The 20,201-nt window shown below is 42.8% G+C and overlaps 1 protein-coding gene across 4 annotated transcripts in view; it reads right to left on the reverse strand.

Moving 5' to 3' along the window:
* Nucleotides 1-20,201, reverse strand: part of FEM1C (fem-1 homolog C) — a 73,024-nt gene that overhangs the window by 40,839 nt on the left and 11,984 nt on the right. The window lies entirely within an intron of this gene.

Here is a 20,201-nt window from a genome sequence, read left to right on the forward strand (position 1 = left end):
TTGCACGCTGATTCACTCCTTGTAGAGTGGTTCTCTCTCAATCAACTAACTGTGTTTACTCTATTTAAATCATAATGACAACAGAAACTACCCAAATTACCCTGATCAAAAAGTTTACATACCCTGCTAATTTTGGCCTGATAACATGCACACAAGTTGACACAAAGGGGTTTGAATGGCTATTAACCACTTGCCGACTGCCTAACGTCTATGTCGGCAGTCAGCCCCTCACAGGGGTCTACATCGCTAGCCTGTGTGGCTCTAGGGAGCAAGCACGCGCCGCTGGAGGCGCGCTCCCGCTCGCTCACGGCCCCCCCCCCCCGCGCGTGTGTGTGTGCCCAGCGGACCCGATGTCCGCCGGGCACTCGCGATTGTTCCTTACAGCAGGAGAAAGGCAGGCGGCTATTGTAAACACAGCCGCCTGTCATCCTCCCCTGTGTAAGAATTGAGATCACACGGTTCTGCTATGTAGGACCGTTGATCTCTGTTCTTACACCTCAAGCCACATCCAATCACAGTTAGAAGCACGCCCCTAGGGACACACTTAACCCCCTCCTTCTCAAATAAAGTTAACTCCTTCCCTGCCAGTGTCATTTTTACAGTAACAGTGCATATGTATAGCACTGAATACTGTAGTAATGTCACTGGTAACCCCAAAAGTGTCAAAAATGTCAGTCAAGGGTCTGATCTGTCCGCCGCTATGTCGCAGTCCCGCAAAAAAAAAAAAAAAAAAAAAAATACAAAAATCTTGCCCTTAGTAAACGCAATAACTTTTGCGCAAACCAATCAAGATGCGCTTTTTGCAATTTTTTTTACCAAACATATGTAGCATTAAACAAATTGGCCTTAAGTTAAAAAATTTTGATTTTTACATTTTTTGGGAATTTCATATAAAAAAAAGTGAAAAATATTGTTATTTTTGCAAATTGACGCTCTTTGTTTATAGCGCATGATAAAAAAAAAAAAAAAAAAAAAACGCACAGGTGATCAAATACCACAAAAAGAAAGCGGTTTGTGGGGAAAAAAAAAAAAAGCATGTCAAATAGGTACAGCGTCGCACGACCGTGCAATTGTCCGTTAAAGTCACAGTGCCGAATCACAAAATAGGCCCTGGTCAGGAAGGGGGTAAAACCTTCCGGGGCTTAAAGCGGAGTTCCGGGCACGAAAACTTTTTTTCAGTGAACATACCCCCGGGACAGTCAGGGCTAGTACATTCCACAATGGCTAGCCTCTGATCTGTCCCGGTTCGCACTTACCTACAAGAAGAAATACTCACTTTTAAAATTTCTTCTCCAGCGTTGCCATCTCTGTTGTGGGCAGCTGAAGCCAGCGCGATCCTCTTCTGCGTCCTCTTCCGCGTCTTCTCCCAGAATGCGCCTGCACCGGCCCCTGTCGTCACTTCCGGTGCGGCGTGCCTAGAAGCTGTTTAGCAGGGAATGCGGCGTCGCCCCGGAAGTGACGAGCGGGGCCGGTGCCGTCGCATTGATTCCTGGGAGCGATGACGTTCAGCTCCCAGGAATCATCGCAAGACAGGAAGTGACGGCGGAGCCGCGGCACAGAGGGAGGAAGTAGAGAATAGGTGAGTATTTTCAATCTACAATTACAAGGTGAGTGAAAAAAAAATGCCTAACTATCCAATTCCTTTTCAGGTGAAAGACCAAGCGGATGGGAAAAAAAAAAAAAAAAAAAAAGGTTGATTTTGTGCCCGGAACTCAGCTTTAAGTGGTTAAAAGGTAACCATCCTCACCTCTGCTCTGTTTGCTTGCAATTAGTGTATGTGTATAAAAAGGTCAATGAGTTTCTCGACTCCTGACAGACCCTTGCATCTTTCATCCAGTGCTGCACTGACGTTTCTGGATTCTTAGTCATTGGGAAAGCAAAAGAATTGTCAAAGGATCTGCGGGAAAAGGTAGTTGAACTGTATAAAACAGGAAAAGGGATATAAAAAGATATCCAAGGAATTGAGAATGCCAATCAGCAGTGTTCAAACTCTAATCAAGAAGTGGATATGAGGGGTTCTGTTGAAACCAAACCACGGTCAGGTAGACCAACTAAGTTTTCGGCCAGGAAAATTATTCGGGATACAAAGAACTTCAGGGGGAAATACAGGACTCTCTGAAAACATATGCTGTGGCTGTTTTAAGATGCACAATAAAGGAAGCACTTGAAAAACGAATGGGCTGCATGGTCAAGTCGCCAGAAGAAAGCCACTACCACGCAAATGCCACAAAGTATCCCGCTTACAATACGCCAAACCGCACAGAGATTAGCCTCAAACCTTCTGGCACATAGTCATTTGGAGTGATGAGACCAAAATTTAGCTTTTTGGCCACAACGATAAACGCTACATTTGGAGAGTCAACAAGGCCTATGATGAAAGGTACATCATTCCTACTGTGAAACACCGAGATGGATCGCTGATATTTTGGGGATGTGTGAGCTACAAAGGCACAGGAAATTGGTCAGAATTGATGGCAAGATGAATGCAGTATGTTATCAAATGAATGGAGGAAAATTTGCATTCATCAGCCCGGAAGCTGCGCAAGGGACGTACTGGGACATTCAAACATGACAATGATCATAAACACAAGGCCAAGTCGACCTGTCATTGGCTACGGCAGAATATAGTGAAGGTTCTGGAGTGGCCATCTCAGTCTCCTGACCTCAATATCATTGAGCCACTCTGGGGAGATTTCAAAACGTGCAGTTCATGCAAAATAGCCCAAGAATTTACAGAAACTGGAGGATTTTTGTCAGGGAAAAAATGGGCAGATGGGCATCTGCGAAGATAAAGAGCCTCATCCAAAAATACCACAAAGGACTTCAAGCTGCCATTGATGTTAAAGGGGGCAATACACGGTATTAAGAAATGGGGTATGTAAGCTTTTGATAAGGGTCATTTGGGTAGTTTCTGTGGTCATGTTTTAAAAAGAGTAAAACACAGTTGATTGATAATAAATAACTTCAGCCAAACACTAACCATGAGTGAAAGAAAAGTTTTTTTGTGTTATTCATATTCTCTGAAAAATGGCCAAGAAATCAAAATTCTGCCAGGGTATGTAAAACTTATGAGCACAACACACACACCACACCGACAGTATGTACGTATATACCACACACACACACTAAACAAAAATTAAAAAAAAAAAAAAAAAAAAAAAAACGCAACACTTGTTTTTGCCCCCATTTTTCATGAGCTGAACTCAAAGATCTGAGACTTTTTCTATGTACACAAAAAGCCTAATTTCTCTCAAATATTGTTCACAAATCTGTCTAAATCTGTGTTAGCGAGCACTTCTCCTTTGCTGAGATAATCCATCCACCTCACAGGTGTGGCATATCAAGATGCTGATTAGACAGCATGATTATTGCACAGGTGTGCCTTGGGCTGGTCACAATAAAAGGCCACCCAAAAATGTACAGTATTTTCACACAGCACAATGCCACAGATGTCATAGTTTTGAGGGAGCATGCAATTGGCATGCTGACTGCAGAAATGTCCACCAGAGCTGTTGTCTGAATTGAATGTTCATTTCTCCATCATAAGATATCTTCAAAAGGCGTTTCAGAGAATTCAGCAGTACATCCAACTAGCCTCACAGCCGCAGACTACATGTAACCACACCAGCCCAGGACCTCCACATCCACCACCTTCAACAAGATTGCCAAGACCCTGAAACTGAGCTGCAGCACGGTGACCGAGACCATACAGCGGTTTAAGAGGACCGGCTCCACTCCGAACAAGCCCCCCCATTTGTCGACCAAAGAAGTTAAGTGCATGTGCTCAGCATCAAATCCAGAGAGTGTCTTTGGGAAATAAATGAATGAGTGATGCCAGCATTGCTGCAGGAGGCCGAAGGGGTGGGAGAGGGGGTCAGCCTGTCAGTGCTCAGACCATATGCCACACACTGCATCAAATTGGTCTGCATGGTTGTCTTCCCAGAAGGAAGCCTCTTCTAAAGAGGATGCACAAGAAAGCCAGCAAACAAGTTAGCTGAAGACAAGCAGACTAAGGAAATGGATTACTGGAACCATGTCCTGTGGTCTGAGAAGACCAAGATAAACTTATTTGGTTCAGATGGTGTAAAAGCGTGTGTGGTGGCAAACAGGTGAGGGGTACAAAGACAAGTGTGTCTTGCCTACAGTCAAGCATGATTGAATCCAGACATCTTTGCCATGAATGGCCGGTCAGAAAGATTTTAGCGCCTCTTCTACGGCTTTTAAATCCCTCATGTTTGAGGATGCTTGAGACCAGTAGGGGTTCCATTTTCCTTGTACACAGCGTTCCGCCATATGCACTCCCAAACCCAGAGTGCTGGCGTCCGTAGTAATCCGCACCGGATCGGTCGGTGTCTATCCGCGACCCTCGAGGTAAACTAGCGGACTGAGCCACCACTGTAGCGTTTTTATAAATTGAACGAGGAACCAAAATATTAGTCTCTAGGGGTAATTGGTTGCCATCCCATCAGGCCAGAATGTGATTTTGTAGAGGTCTCATACGGAGCTGTGCCCAGGTGATGGCCGGGATTGAGGACATTATTAGCACTGCCATGCCCCGTCTGATGGTCATGGATTTTGGCCTCCATCAGGGATACTATTGCTTCCTTGATCTTTTCGACTTTTTTCTCCGTCAGGAAAAACTTGGTTATTTTGGCACCTAGTATGTAGCCCAAGTATATGACTCTCTGGCTTGGGGTTAATTGCAATTTTTCTTTGTTCACAATCCACCCTAAGCTTTGAAAGTAAAAGATGCTCTTGTGCAGATTGGCTTCCAGTCTGTCTGCCGATTTGGCCAAGGACAGATCGTCTAGGTAGACTATGCCATGCCGTTTTAGGTTTTTAGGGCTTCTGCCATTATTTTCGAGAAGATCCGGGGTGCAGAAGATGTCCCGAAAGGTAGAGCTGTGTACTGCAAATGTAGAGTGGAAGCTGGACCCTGGACCACAAATCTTAGGTATTTTGGAGGACTGTTCTTTATCGGCACATGTAAATATGCATCCTGCAGATCTACTGTGGCCATGAATACTCCTGCCAGAAAAATATTCCTGACCGAGTAGATGGACTCCATCCTGAATCTCTTGCAACTTATCTTTCTGTTGAGTGGTTTGAGGTTCAGTACGAGTCTTGCCTGCCTGACGGCTTCTTCCTCGCAAATATGTGCAAATAAACTCTTTTCTTCTTCTGGTGGTACATGACAAATCAGAAAAAAAGGCCTCCGCTTGGTTTGTGCCCTTTCAGGAGGGTCGTCACCAGGTACTTGTAACCTTATGCATACGAAGAAAAAATTAGTTTGTGATTTTCTTCCATTGAGGAGCAAAGGACGGCAGTCATTGCTTTCGGTTTCTCGGAATGGAAGGCTTGAGGATAAAATCTCACTTGCCGTGTCCAGCGCTTCTTTGGTCCCATTTCCTTATTAAATCTCCTGGACTGACAAAAGGGCGCTTACCCCTGCTTCTTTTTGGTTTGAGAAAACCCTTTTTTTTTTGGCTGCGGTTCTGTCCAGAACAGTTACCAAGTTGGGCCCAAACAGTAAGTCGCCTGTGAAGGGATGCTGCATAATCTATTTTTGGAAGCGATGTCCCCTCCCCACGACTTCAGCCACAGGGCTCTTCTGGCCAAATGAATTTGGCCAGTGGTCCTGGCCGATACTTTCACAGATTCTGCCGAAGCATCTGCAAGAAATGCTGCCACTCTGGTTAGTGTGGGTATGGCTTTTACAAATTCTTCTCTGGGGGGGGGTGTATCTTCTAGCAGCTCTTGCAGCTGCATCAGTCAGACTAATGAGGTTCTGGCCATGCAGGTGGAAGCTATAGCTAGATTTAGATTTGCTGCTCCTACTTACCAAGCTCTAGGGTCTCGGAGTCGTCAAAGGCTAAGTCATATTTTTTTGCAACTCTGGCAAGGGAGGCATCTACTTTAGGGCATTTTGCCCAGGATTTTGCATCCTCCTCTGAGAAAAGGATATCTGGGCTTAACCACAGCTGGAATAGAGTGAAGAGCTTCTTTCCGGCTCTTTTTTTACTACGTTTTTCAGAGTCTCATGTACCAGAAATGTTCTTGTTTTTTTTGGTTGTAAGCCTTTGTACATCTTATCGTGTAAGGAAAGTTCTGAGACTTCTTGCTCTTTGATACCCAGTGTATCTGCTAGGGCTCTTAGTAAATTTTCAGTGTCTGAGGAAAAAAGCGTGCCTTTTCATTCTGGGTCACCCAAGTCCGAGCATAGGCAGTCTTCAGATTCTGATTCCGGGCTATCTAAAATCGGTTTCCTGCTCTGCTGGGTCCACCTCTTCCCCACTGCATGAGGGGGTGGATGACTTGCTGGTAGATGGGGTGCTGGTCTGGCTGAAACCTCTAGCTTTTCTATGGCTGAATATAGGGGCCCAATCATGTTCTTAATTTCCTTCTTGAAGGAGTTGAGCATGTCTTTTAAAAAGGAACCCCTGTGATTACTTGGCAACCATTTTGTTGATGCATTTTTGGCATAAAGTTTTTTTTCCATTCTGGAGGAAACTGGTGACCACAAGAGGCACATGCCTTGCTGCTGGTCTTTGCCCTTTTCTCTTCTGGGGTCTTTGTCTACAAATAAGCACAAAGGACCCAGTGAGACAGGCGGTTGCCATACACAAACATAAATAACCATTTGTAGTGAGGTAAAGGGAGGAGACTCCAGAGTGCTCAGGCTTACCTTGGAGAAGTCATGACAGGCAGGATTTGCAGGGCAGGGTGGGGAAGCATTCGACATGGTCAGCCTCAGAAAATAACCCCTGCATAGTGGCGTTAACTGCTTCCTGCACATCTGCAGACCCACCCCCAGCTGACCCCATGCAGGTTGGTGGATGTACCTGCACTGCCATCTGCTCTCCTGGTATCCTTATAGTCTGCTACTTCCTTGGGGAAGAGAGCCCTTCCATCTTTCTCATTTTTCTTTTTGAAATTTGTGCTGCTGCCTGGAAGTGACATCAGCGGAAGTTGCCCGCTCTATCGCCCAACTTCCATCTTCCCCAAGATGGTTGCAAACCGGAAGTGCGTCACGGGAAGTGCCGCGAGGCTCCGGCCGCCAATCTAGGTGCAGACTTTTGGGGAAGATGCCAGGGAGTCCCCAGCAGTTAGCACAGAGACTGGGAAAATAATAAACAGTTGCTGCTCCTGTGGATCCGGAGGAAACATCAAACTGAGGCAGAATGTATGACTGACATTTTTATAATGGTGGATTATTGTGTTTCCCGTTTCAGGTGGGAGAAGCCTATCAGATGCTGCCCTGGAAGACTATTAGAGAAAATAATGGTGGCCACACAAAATATTGACACTTTGGGCCCAATCTAGACATTTTCACTGTGTACTCACTTTTGTTACCAATGGTTTAGACAATAATGGCAGTGTGTCGAGTTATTTTGAGGGGACAGCACATTTATACTGTCATACAAGCCGTACATCACTACTTAACATTTTAGCATGGTGCAATTTTTTTCAGTGTTGTCACATGAAAAGAGGTTTTAAAATATTTATAGAAAGGTAGGGGTATACTCACTTTTGAGAGATACATAAACACATAATAATAAATTTATATTTATTTATATATATATATATATATATATATATATATATATATATATATATATATATATATATATATATATATATATATATATATATATATATATATATATATATATATATATACACACACACACACATATACATATATATATATACACACACACACACACACACACACACACACACATATATACATATACATATATATATATATATATATATATACACACATACATACACACACATACATACACACACACACACACACACATTGTAATATAACCCATGTTTTGGGGCTTAGATCTACTTTACCACACTTACACTGGAACCAAAGGGCGCCTATTTATTTTTTTGTTTAGGACAAGAAATTTTTTAAAATTCAAAAACGGTTTGCTACTTGATAATGAAAACATATGCACTAGCGATTCCTGTTCTTTATGACTTTTAATGAAAAGCCCATTTAAAATACAACTGATTGGCACTGGGGTATAATTAGCATGATGGTGTTAGATCAACTTTAACCTAGAAGCTTCTGTACAGCACATATGTCAAAGTTGATGTAGGGTTATAAGCTCTGGTGCAGTGCCATGTGCGATTACTGACATTTCAGATCAAAAGGTCATTGCCAAAAAAGACAAACAAAAAAAAAAGAAAAATAATCGCTCTAAGGCCCCGTTCACACTGGGGCGATCCGACTTGCCTGGGCGACCTCATAGGTCGCGGCGCGCTGCTAGCACCGCGACCTCGGAGCGGCCGGCACGGACTTCATAACATTGAAGTCTATGCAGGTCGCTCCGGGTCGCCCCAAAGAAGCTCCGGGCCCTTTTTCTAAGTCGGAGCGACTTGTGTCGCTCCTATTAGAACGGGTCCACAGCTTCTCTATGGCAGGCGACCTACGGCGACCTGTCAGGCGACCAGGTCGCCCCAGTGTGAACGGGGGGTCTAAAAAAAGCATGCAAATCAATACAAAAGTAAACATAAAGCGTGCATTAGTCCGCATTAAGATGTACCAAAACCAGCTTGTACCAATACCAGCTTGTACCAATATGGTCATGGAACTATTTCTAGTACAAGCTTACTTTTTCCAACATAAACAAAGGGGGATAATAAAACCATGTACACTAACGTTTTGTTAAAAAAAAAAATCTAGTGATTTTGTTATCTATGGGGGATGGGGATTTCAGCACATAAAAAAGCGCATATGTGTTCAACTGGATGGACTGATGTCTTTTTTCAACCTCACTAACTATATATTTTTGACTATCAATCTCATTCCAGCACAGTATAATTTCTTCCAACCAATTAAAAGGAGTCACATTGGGCTGTCTGAACAAAATTACCTCACTGTCAACAGTGGTCACATGATGAGAAGTCCATCCTGTTGGGCACCGATATTTAGCCCAGACCGAAAGCTGTCTTTACAGCTCATTCTTTGTGCTGGGAGCACACAGGGAGCATGCTTTTAGCACAAACATCGTCCACCTGGCAACGCAAATTCTTCTCACCCCTCCTCCCTTATGACTCCCATCTCGGTAGCCTGGGACTACAAAAGAAAAACGCTGTCCAAATGGTGATTGGGGCAAAATCCAGACCATCGGTTCCTCAATGTCCCCTGCATTGTGAAACCAGAAGTACTCAGATCTGAGAACTTTTGGGTCCAGAACTGTCATTTTCCTGGCTGCAAAACCAGGTAAAAAGTGGACCAAACACATGATAGACATTACAGATGTCTCCATAAGAGTACCTGTCACCAGCCCAATGCCATCTCATGGAGGTTTTTTTTATCCTCCATGCAATAGCACAAAAAAAAAAAAAAAGTTTTGAAAAATAAAACAAAAGTAAAATAAAACGTGAAAGCTCCCCCCTAAGAATAGATGTGCATGCAGGGGCTGTATGTAAAGTACAATTACATATCGGGTATCACTACGCATGTCAGAGAGATAATTCTAGGTCCCTCATGTATGGTTAACTCTAAATTGATGAGCTTTAAAAAGGCATTTAAAAGAGCCGCCTATGAATAATTCTGAACACTACGTTTTTTGTTTGCTGCTTTGGGAGTTCACAGTACTGAGGTCTGACATATTTGGTATCTGCTCAACGCAACCCCATCATTTATTTTGTATTTGAGCATTCATTTTTAGAGGTTTTTCCTGAAAATATAGATTTGATAAACAACTGCCCAAATATCACGTCACCGTAAATAGCAGCTGCCAGCTTTTTATTCTACAGGGCCTCTGCATTCAGATAACATATGTTTTGGGGGTTTAAAGTAATTTTCCAACCAAAAATGCAGATTTTAACATATGTGCGAAAAATGAAAAAAATCTCTATTAACAGGCCGGTTCACTATTAGGCATTGACCCCCCTTTCTGTGCCTACCTTACCTAGACCAGTTTTGAAACCACTTGGAATCTTCATCTAGACACTGGAAATCAATGGCTTTCAGGTCTATGCCAAGACAAAGTGTAGGATCAGGTTGTGAACAGAGTCATCGATTATCTGAACAGCCCAGCCTCTGCCTCATACATTAAAAGGCAAGTTTTTAGTTAAAAAATAAAATAAAATCAATCAGTATGGGAATGGGTTTTTTTCCTTGTGTAGCTGTCTCCTAGTCTAGGTAGGTGAAATCGTCCTTCGGTGCTCACACCCCAAACCCAGCAAACTTCTGGTGCAGCAGGGTTAAAAAGAACTAAGGAAGTTGTGACAGGTAACCATCAAGAGTGCCCAACTATGACCGCCATTTCTGCACAGCTTCTCCTTTCATAGAAGCAATACGGGCAACCACCCCCTCCGTCCCACTAGCCTTACACCCACCACCAACCTTTTACTATAGCTACTCCCCCCCCCCCCCATTCCCTCCTATTGCTGACACCTAACTCTCACCCCATTACCCACCACCACATACACAACTTTTTCCAAACTCAAATCACATAACAGGGTTTACAGAACCATATTTTACAAACACCCAAACCTATACCACTATCATACGATCCACGCAAGAAGCACTATGATCAAGTAATACATCTCCATAAAAAGAGATAAAACAAATAAAAACAAGTCTGATCCTACACACCAACAAACATTGTTCATCATAAGAACTCATTTGTTATTTACCAAAGAATTCCAGCATTTTGAAAGGGGAAATGAACATGAAAAAACTATATCCAACCCCCCCCCCCCCCCCCCACACTGCAATAGGTCTATCTGATGTACCATTACATAAATTATATAGTCCCAATGTTATCGATTCTATGGACTATTTACTTTCCGTGTTAATTCTTGATTACTCAATGTTACATGTTTCTGTATAACCAATGTAATGTACTTACCTCCTACTTCCAATAATTTTTTTTTTTTTTTTTTTTTTAAACGAAGAAAAAAAAAAAAAAAAGCAAGCAATAATATAGTTTCAGGGAGAGGAGCTTTCATTCTACCTTCATTCATAGAATCTGTATTACAGCTTCTATAAATAGTGGAGTTAAGCTGAAGACGGCAGGCGTAGTGGAGAACTCTTCAGGATTGCCTATCAAAGCTCGCTCTATTCTATTACCCCTGCAGCAGAAGGGGCATCAGGAGGAGGAAATTTTTACTTAAAGCAGTAGACAGCAGCACAAGGGATATGCATATATGCTGCCTCACTGAAGTGGGTCTTTATCTGCGAAGCCACCTATATGCCCCACTGTTGGTTTGCTGGTATCCTGCTGTTTAGCGCACTCCCAACAGAGACTGAGCCATCACCAACAGCTTTGGGACGTGTACCAACGATCGGGGACTGGGGAGCACCAGTTCCCGATCACCTGATCGCTGTGATTGCCTGTGGTTACCACTAAGCAGACGTTTATCTGTGAAACGTGTCAACTACTATGCGTTCATCTCTTGTCTGACTATATTATGGATACACTTTGAATTGATTTTATCTTTTGGATACGAATAAAACAGATTTTATATTTTTCACCTTCAAGTTGGAGTGCGGCTATTTCTCTCTATACATTATAGTTGCCTGTGGCAGGATATAACAGTAATCAGTCACTGTATAGCACGCCCCAGTGTTCTCTCTTGAATGGAGAAAAAAAAAAAAAAGGAAATCCCTTCATTCCCAACAAGGGCAGAATGCCGTTCTTTGACAAGGGAAGACAGAGATCCTGTGTTTTCGCTAAGTAGGTACACAGATCTCTATCTTCCCACAGTACAAGCTCCCAACACAGTTGCAAGCACTCCCTAGGGACACACATTTAACCCTTTAATCCCCCGTTAACCCCTTTCCTGCCAATATTAGTACAGTGGCAGTTGATAATTTTTATAGCACTGATCATTGTACTGGTGTCACTGCTCCCAAAAAAGTGTCACTTAGTGACCGATTTGTCCACCGCAATGTCTCAGTATCGCTATAAGTCACTGATCGCTGCCTTTACTAGAGAAAAAAATGAATATTCATTAAAAATATCCCAGTTTGTAGAGGCTATAACTTTTGAGCAAAGCAATCAATATGCACTTTTTTTTTTTTTTTTTTTTTTTTTTATACCAAAAACATGTAGCAGAATATATATTGGCCTAAACTGATGAAGATTTTTTACTTTTTTTTGTAATTGGGTGTTTTATATCAGAAAATAAAAAAAAAATATTGTTTTTCTTTTTTCAAACGGATCGTTTTTTTCAAATGAAAGCCCAATTTGTTCTGAAAAAGTTGCAATGCACCACAATGCACAGTAATTTTCTACTGTGCTGGAAAAAAAGTGCAAGTGTGTTTTTTTGTCTATTCTGGTGCAATGACAGCCCATTCAAATGAATGGGTTGGCTCAATGCAGCATATGTTAAAGCATGACAAAACAGAGTGAAAAAGATAAGGGATAACCATTTTTAGAAACTCAAAATAACTTCCTCTCTTGTCCCAGATGCATACTTTCCTACATTTGGTGGCTGCAGCCTTTAGGAATCGCTAGACCTTCTGGATAAAATAATTATTTGTCCTGGAGAAGCCGGAGCAGTCAATCAACAGAATTCTTTAACCAGTTGCCGAGCGTGCCACGCAGATTTACTGCGGCAGGGCGGCTCGGCTGTGCATAATCACGTAGTACTACGCGATTATGTGCACACGGTCTCGGTTGCTCCCGCTGTGATTAGACACAGCAGGAGTCAGGCAGCGGGAGGAGCGGCTGCGATCGCCGCCAGCCTCCCACGATCATCAGAGAGGACCCGCCTGCTTACAGTGGGTACGGAAAGTATTCAGACCCCCCTTAAATTTTTCACTCTTTGTTATATTGCAGCCATTTGCTAAAATCATTTAAGTTCATTCTTCTTCCTCATGAATGTACACACAGCACCCCATACTGACAGAAAAACACAGAATTGTTGACATTGTTGCAGATTTATTAAAAAAGAAAAACTGAAATATCACATGGTCCTAAGTATTCAGACCCTTTGCTCAGTATTTAGTAGAACCCCCCTTTTGATCTAATACAGCCAGGAGTCTTTTTGGGAAAGATACAACAAGTCTTTCACACCTGGATTTGGGGATCCTCTGCCATTCCTCCTTGCAGATCCTCTCCAGTTCTGTCAGGTTGGATGGTAAACGTTGGTGGACAGCCATTTTTAGGTCTCTCCAGAGATGCTCAATTGGGTTTAAGTCAAGGCTCTGGCTGGGCCATTCAAGAACAGTCACGGAGTTGTTGTGAAGCCACTCCTTCGTTATTTTAGCTGTGTGCTTAGGGTCATTGTCTTGTTGGAAGGTAAACCTTCGGCCCAGTCTGAGGTCCAGAGCACTCTGGAGAAGGTTTTTGTCCAGGATATCCCTGTACTTGGCCGCATTCATCTTTCCCTCGATTGCAACCAGTCGTCCTGTCCCTGCAGCTGAAAAACACCCCCACAGCATGATGCTGCCACCACCATGCTTCACTGTTGGGACAGGTGATGAGCAGTGCTTGGTTTTCTCCACACATACTGCTTAGAATTAAGGCCAAAAAGTTCTATTTTGGTCTCATCAGACCAGAGAATCTTATTTCTCACCATCTTGGAGTCCTTCAGGTGTTTTTTTTAGCAAACTCCATGCGGGCTCTCATGTGTCTTACACTGAGGAGAGGCTTCCGTCGGGTCACTCTGCCATAAAGCCCCGACTGGTGGAGGGCTGCAGTGATGGTTGACTTTCTATAACTTTCTCCCATCTCCTGACTGCATCTCTGGAGCTCAGCCACAGTGATCTTTGGGTTCTTCTTTACCTCTCTCACCAAGGCTCTTCTCCCCCGATAGCTCAGTTTGGCCGGACGGCCAGCTCTAGGAAGGGTTCTGGTCGTCCCAAATGTCTTCCATTTGAGGATTATGGAGGCCACTGTGCTCTTAGGAACCTTAAGTGCAGCGGAAATCTTTTTGTAACCTTGGCCAGATCTGTGCCTTGCCACAATTCTGTCTCTGAGCTCTTCAGGCAGTTCCTTTGACCTCATGATTCTCATTTGCTCTGACATGCATTGTGATCTGGAAGGTCTTATATAGACAGGTGTGTGGCTTTCCTAATCAAGTCCAATCAGTATAATCAAACACAGCTGGACTCAAATGAAGGTGTAGAACCATCTCAAGGATGATCAGAAGAAATGGAAAGCACCTGAGTTAAATATATGAGTGTCACAGCAAAGGGTCTGAATACTTAGGACCATGTGATATTTCAGTTTTTCTTTTTTAATAAATCTGCAACAATGTCAACAATTCTGTGTTTTTCCATCAATATGGGGAGCTGTGTGTACATTCATGAGGAAGAAGAATGAACTTAAATGATTTTAGCAAATGGCTGCAATATAACAAAGAGTGAAAAATTTAAGGGGGTCTGAATACTTTCCGTACCCACTGTATGTAAACACAGCAGGCGAGTCTTCTGTCACACAGGCAAAGAGATCAGGAGTTTTAGTCAAGCTGAAACCCCGATCTCTCTGTGCCCATCACAGAGCCCTCCCCCCCCCCACAGTCAGTAAGCATTATTAGGCATACATTAACCCCTTTGACCACCCCCAGTATTAACCCCTTAACTGCCAGTATCATTTATACAGTAACAGTACATTAATGTCACTGGTCCCCAAAAAGTGTCAAGAATGTCAGTTAGGGGTCCAATCTGTCCGCCGCAATGTCGCAGTCCCACTAAAAATCGCAGATCGCAGCCATTACTAATAAAAAAAAAAAAACACATACATACATTTTATATATATATATATATATATATATATATATATATATATATATATATATATATATATATATATATATATATATATATATATATATATATGTATATATATATATAAAAATGTCCAAAAATGTATCGCGTAGTTTGTAAACGCTATAACTTTTGTGCAAACCAATTAAAATACGCATTTTGGGATTTTTATTTTACCAAAAATATGTAGCAGAATACAAATTGGCCTAAACTGATAAAAAAAAAATTAGATTTTTTTATTGGAAATGTTTTATAGCAGAAAGTTAAAAATAGTGTTTTTTTTTTTTCAAAATTGTCACCCTTTTCTTGTTTATAGCACAAAAGCTAAAAACCCCTGGAGGTGATCAAATACACCAAAAGAAAGCTCCAATTGTGGGGAATAAAGGAAACCAATTGTATTTGGGTAGAGTGTCGCACAACCATGCAATTTTTAAATAACGCAGTGCTCAATCGCAAAAAATGGCCTGGTCATTAAGGGGGCAAATCCTTTCGGAGCTGAAGTGGATAAATACACACTGTTTAGGCGCAGTCCAGAGGCTTTGGAGACTTCTGCAGGCCATCGGACTCAGGAAAAGCATGTATGTGAGGCAAGGTAGGGGTAGGCAAACAGTAGAACTGTATAGATCTCACATAAAAGGATTTTTGGCTATATTTCTCCTGCAGATCAGTTTGTTCTGCACTCCTGTGACCAATTTGCAGCAGACAGCATGCTAAATCCCGCTGTTGGCTTCTGTAACTTTACAGTCAGCATCCACCCATATGCCTGTACCAGCAGCTATTTTGAGCCTCTAAGCATGCTATTGAGAACCTGAGCCAGCCTCTCTCATCACCTCCAGAGCCCAGCACTCTAGTGAGCGATAAAGGGGCAGGGCAGAGCAGAGAGCCAGTGAATGGCAGTCCCGGCTCTCTGCACAGAGCGGAGGGGAGAACTGAGTGATCAGCGGCATTTGATTGCTCAGTTCTCAGGGTAGAAGCGGCAGGGGGCAGCTGGAATACGTATTCCAATATTTCTCTTTTAAAAATTGTACCCTTTTCCTAGTTTTGACCAAGTAGCAGTAACCCACTGGTAACCAACAGAAGACTGAAGCTCCTAAAAAAAAAATTAAGTATTCCTGCAGTCCCTGGATGCCTTAGTGCTATAGTATATAGATTAAAAGCAAGGGCTGCTATTGCTACCCACTTGATGTAAATGCTAGTTTTCTAGCTGTCTTTGGTTTAAATGCATGAAGTTAGTGCTCCTAATCTATATGTTTTTGGGGACAATGACTCAGAAAGGAACAGCAGCACATCCAGAAAACTAAGATGACACAAGGGAGCACAAATATGTCTGCTATGAGAATTTTCCAAATCATTTAGAAAAACCTATTGCATACAGGCAGTGCAATCAGATCATCACATATGCTTGCCTACTCGAGGTCAGTAACACATGAGGTAGTGACGTCAGAAAGAGGATAACAGGCTAGGAAGGAGGTTTCCAGTAAGCTGCCAATATACACACAAAGGAGGTTGTTCAACACCATCAAAGATCTCAGCCTATGGGTTAGGCATTAGCCCATCCCACTGAGGAAGTGGCATGCACAACTTGGTTAAAGCGGAGTTCCACCATTTTTAATAGGTGGAACTCCGCTTTAACCAAGTTCCACCATTTTTAATAGGTTGGAATACATAGATCTATGTAATCCCCTTTAAAACGGCTTTTACCAATGGAAACTTTTTTTTTTTGCTAGTAAATACCTTATTTTCTGCTTTATTCCTCCTCTCCTCACTTCCGGGTCCGATCGGCGATGACGTCATTCGGCGATTCTCAGTGATTGCTGTGATGTATTCCATTCCAGAAATCTCACATGAGCTGAGCTGTACTGAGCCGTGCCTGCCCCGCCTCCGCCCCACCTCCTCATTGAGTTGTATTGTATGCAATGTATTCAGGCCGTTCTCTGCCCCGCCTCCGCCCCCTCTCAGTGAGCTCAGTAAGGATATAATGATTTCAGTCCTCGCTCACTGAGAGGAGGCGGGGCAGAGAATGGCCTGAATACATTGCATACAATACAACTTAATGAGAGGAGGCGGGGCAGAGAATGGCCTGAATACATTGCATACAATACAACTCAATGAGAGGAGGCGGGGCGGGGCAGAGAACGGCCTGAATACATTGCATACAATACAACTCAATGAGAGGAGGCGGGGCGGAGGCGGGGCAGGCACAGCTCAGTACAGCTCAGCTCCTGCGAGATTTCTGGAATGTAATACATCCCAGCACACACTGCGAATCGCCGAATGACGTCATCGCCGATCGGACCCGGAAGTGAGGAGAGGAGGAATAAAGCAGAAATTAAAGGTATTTACTAGCAAAAAAAAAAAAAAGTTTCCATTGGTAAAAGCCAGTATAAAGGGGATTACATAGATCTAAAGTTCCAAAAATGGGTGGATTATATATATATATATATATATATATATATATATATATATATATATATATATATATATATATATATATACACACACACACATACACACACACATATACACACACACACACATATACATATACACACACACGCATATATACATACACGGTAGCGCACAAAAGTGAGTACACCCTTCACATTTTTGTATTTTATTATATATTTTCATGTGACAAGACTGAAGAAATTACACTTTGCTGTAATGTATTGAGTAGTGAGTGTACAGCTTTTATAACAGTGTAAATGTGCTGTCCCCTCAAAATAACGCAACAGTCGTTATTGTCTAAACCACTGGCAACAAAAGTGAGTACACCCCCAAGTGACAATGTCCAAATTAGGCTCAATTAGCTATTTTCCCTCCCCAGTGTCATGTGACTCGTTAAGTGTTACAAGGTCTCAGGTGTGAATGGGGAGCAGGTGTGTTAAGTTTGGTGTTATCGCTCTCACTCTCTCATACTGGTCACTGGAAGTTCAACATGGCACCTCATGGCAAAGAACTCTAAGGATCTGAAAAAAAAAATGCTGCTCTATATAAAAAGATGGCCCCTAGGCTATAAAAAGATTGGCAAGACCCTGAAACTGAGCTGCAGCACAGTGGCCAAGACCATACAGAAGTTCAACCGGACAGGTTCCACTCAGAACAGGCCTCGCCATGGTCGACCAAAGAAGTTGAGTGCACATGCTCAGCGTCATATCCAGAGGTTGTCTTTGGGAAATAGATGAATGAGTGCTGTCAGCATTGCTGCAGAGGTTGAAGGGAATTGGGGGGGGGGGGGGGGGTGAGCCTGTCAGTGCTCAGACCATACGCCGCATACTTCATGAAATTGGTCTGCACGGCAACGAGGTGAGCACAAAGACAAGTGTGTCTTGCCTACAGTGAAGCATGGTGGTGGAAGTGTCATGGTCTGGGGCTGCCGGCACTGGGGAGCTACAGTTCATTGAGCGAACCATGAATGCCAATAAGTACTGTGACATACTGAAGCAGAGCATGATCTTCTCCCTTCGGAGACTGGGCCACAGGGCAGTAATCCAACATAAAAACGACCCCAAACACACCTCCAAGACGACCACTGCCTTGCTATAAAGAAGCGGAGGGTAAAGGTGATGGGACTGGCCAAGAATGTCTCCAGACCTAAACCCTATTGAGCATCTGTGGGGCATCCTCAAATGGAAGGTGGAGGAGCGCAAGGTCTCCAACATCCATCAGCTCCGTGATGTCGTCATGGAGGAGTGGAAGAGGACTCAAGTGACAAACTGTGAAGCTCTGGTGAACTCCATGCCCAAGAGAGTTAAAATTTTGTGTGGCAACCATTATTTTCCGGCAACCATTATTTTTCCAGCACTGCCTTGACACTTTGGGCTCAATTTGGACATTTTCACCTAGGGTTTACTTACTTTTGTTGCCAGCGGTTTAGACATTAATGGCCTTGTATTGACTTATTTTGATGGGGACAGCAAATTTACACTGTTATACAAGCTGTACACTCACTACTTTACATTGTAGCAAAGTGTCATTTCATCAGTGTTGTCACATATATAAAGATATAATAAAATAATTACAAAAATGTGAGGGGTATACTCCCTTTCGTGAGAAAATATATATATATATATATATATAAAATCTATCACACACACATATATACTTATTTACTGCACCCTGTGATGGCAGCCTTAACCACTTGCCGACTGCCTAACGCCGATCTACGTCGGCAGTCAGCCCCTCGCAGGCAAAGTGACGTAGGGCTACGTCACTAGCTTGTGAGGGTCTAGGGAGCGAGCGCGCGCCCCCGGAGGCGCGGTCACGGACCCCCCCCCCCGCGCGTGTGACCGGCGGACCCGATGTCCGCCAGTCACTCGGCGATCGGCGGGGGAGAGGGAGAATGTCAGGCAGCTTGTGTAAACAAGCCACCTGTCATTCTCCTTGCTGTTATGATACTGATCACTCGGATCTAGTATGTAGATCCGTTGATCAGTGTCCATACAGCTCAAGCCCCAGCCAATCACAGTAGAAAGCACGCCCCTAGGGATACACACAGCCCCTCCCTCCCAAATAAAGTTAACCCCTTCACTACCAGTGTATTTTTACAGTAACAGTGCATATATATAGCACTGATTACTGTAGAAATGTCACTGGTAACCCCAAAAGTGTCAAAAATGTCAGTCAAGGGTCCGATCTGTCCGCCCCAATGTCGCAGTACCGCAAAAATCGCAGATCGCCGCCATTACACGTTAAAAAAAAAAAAAAAACAACAAAAATGACAGAAATCTTTCCCTTTGTTAGTAAACACGATAACTTTTGCGCAAACCAATCAAAATACGCTTTTTGCGATTTTTTTTACCAAACATAGGTAGCATAAAACAAATTGGCCGAAAAAGTAAAAAAATTTTGATTTTTAAATTTTTTTTTGGGGAATTTCATATAAAAAAATGTGAAAAATATTGCTATTTTTGCAAAATTGACGCTCTTTTTTTGTTTATAGCGCGTGATCAAAAAAATCGCACAGGTGATCAAATACCACAAAAAGAAAGCTCTGTTTGTGGGAAAAAAAGGACGCCAAATTCGTTTAGGTACAGCGTCGCACGACCGCGCAATTGTCCGTTAAAGTCACGCAGTGCCGAATCGCAAAATACCCCCTGGTCGGAATGGGGGTAAAATCTTCCGGGGCTTAAGTGGTTAAAGACATCACAATAGTAAACCTCCAATGATCAGAATTAGGGGAACTAAAAAGCTCTGCTTTCACTACTCTCCTCAGCTTATATACATGTGGAAAAAGACAAACTCTAAACTATCTATGAGAACTAAAATAAGCTCAACAGCAAATATGACAGCAAGAAAAGTTCTGATTCCTTTATAATATATGGTTACCTTAATTCGCACAAAAACCAAATGATGCACTGTATCAAGTTTCATACCATTTTTACAGGGGAATTAAGGGGAAGGGGGATTCCTATAATTATTAACTTGGAAGCGGTTTAATCATCTTGAA

Source organism: Pelophylax lessonae (assembly GCF_965119305.1).
Source record: "Pelophylax lessonae genome assembly, chromosome: 1".
In the NCBI taxonomy this organism is placed as follows: domain Eukaryota; kingdom Metazoa; phylum Chordata; class Amphibia; order Anura; family Ranidae; genus Pelophylax; species Pelophylax lessonae.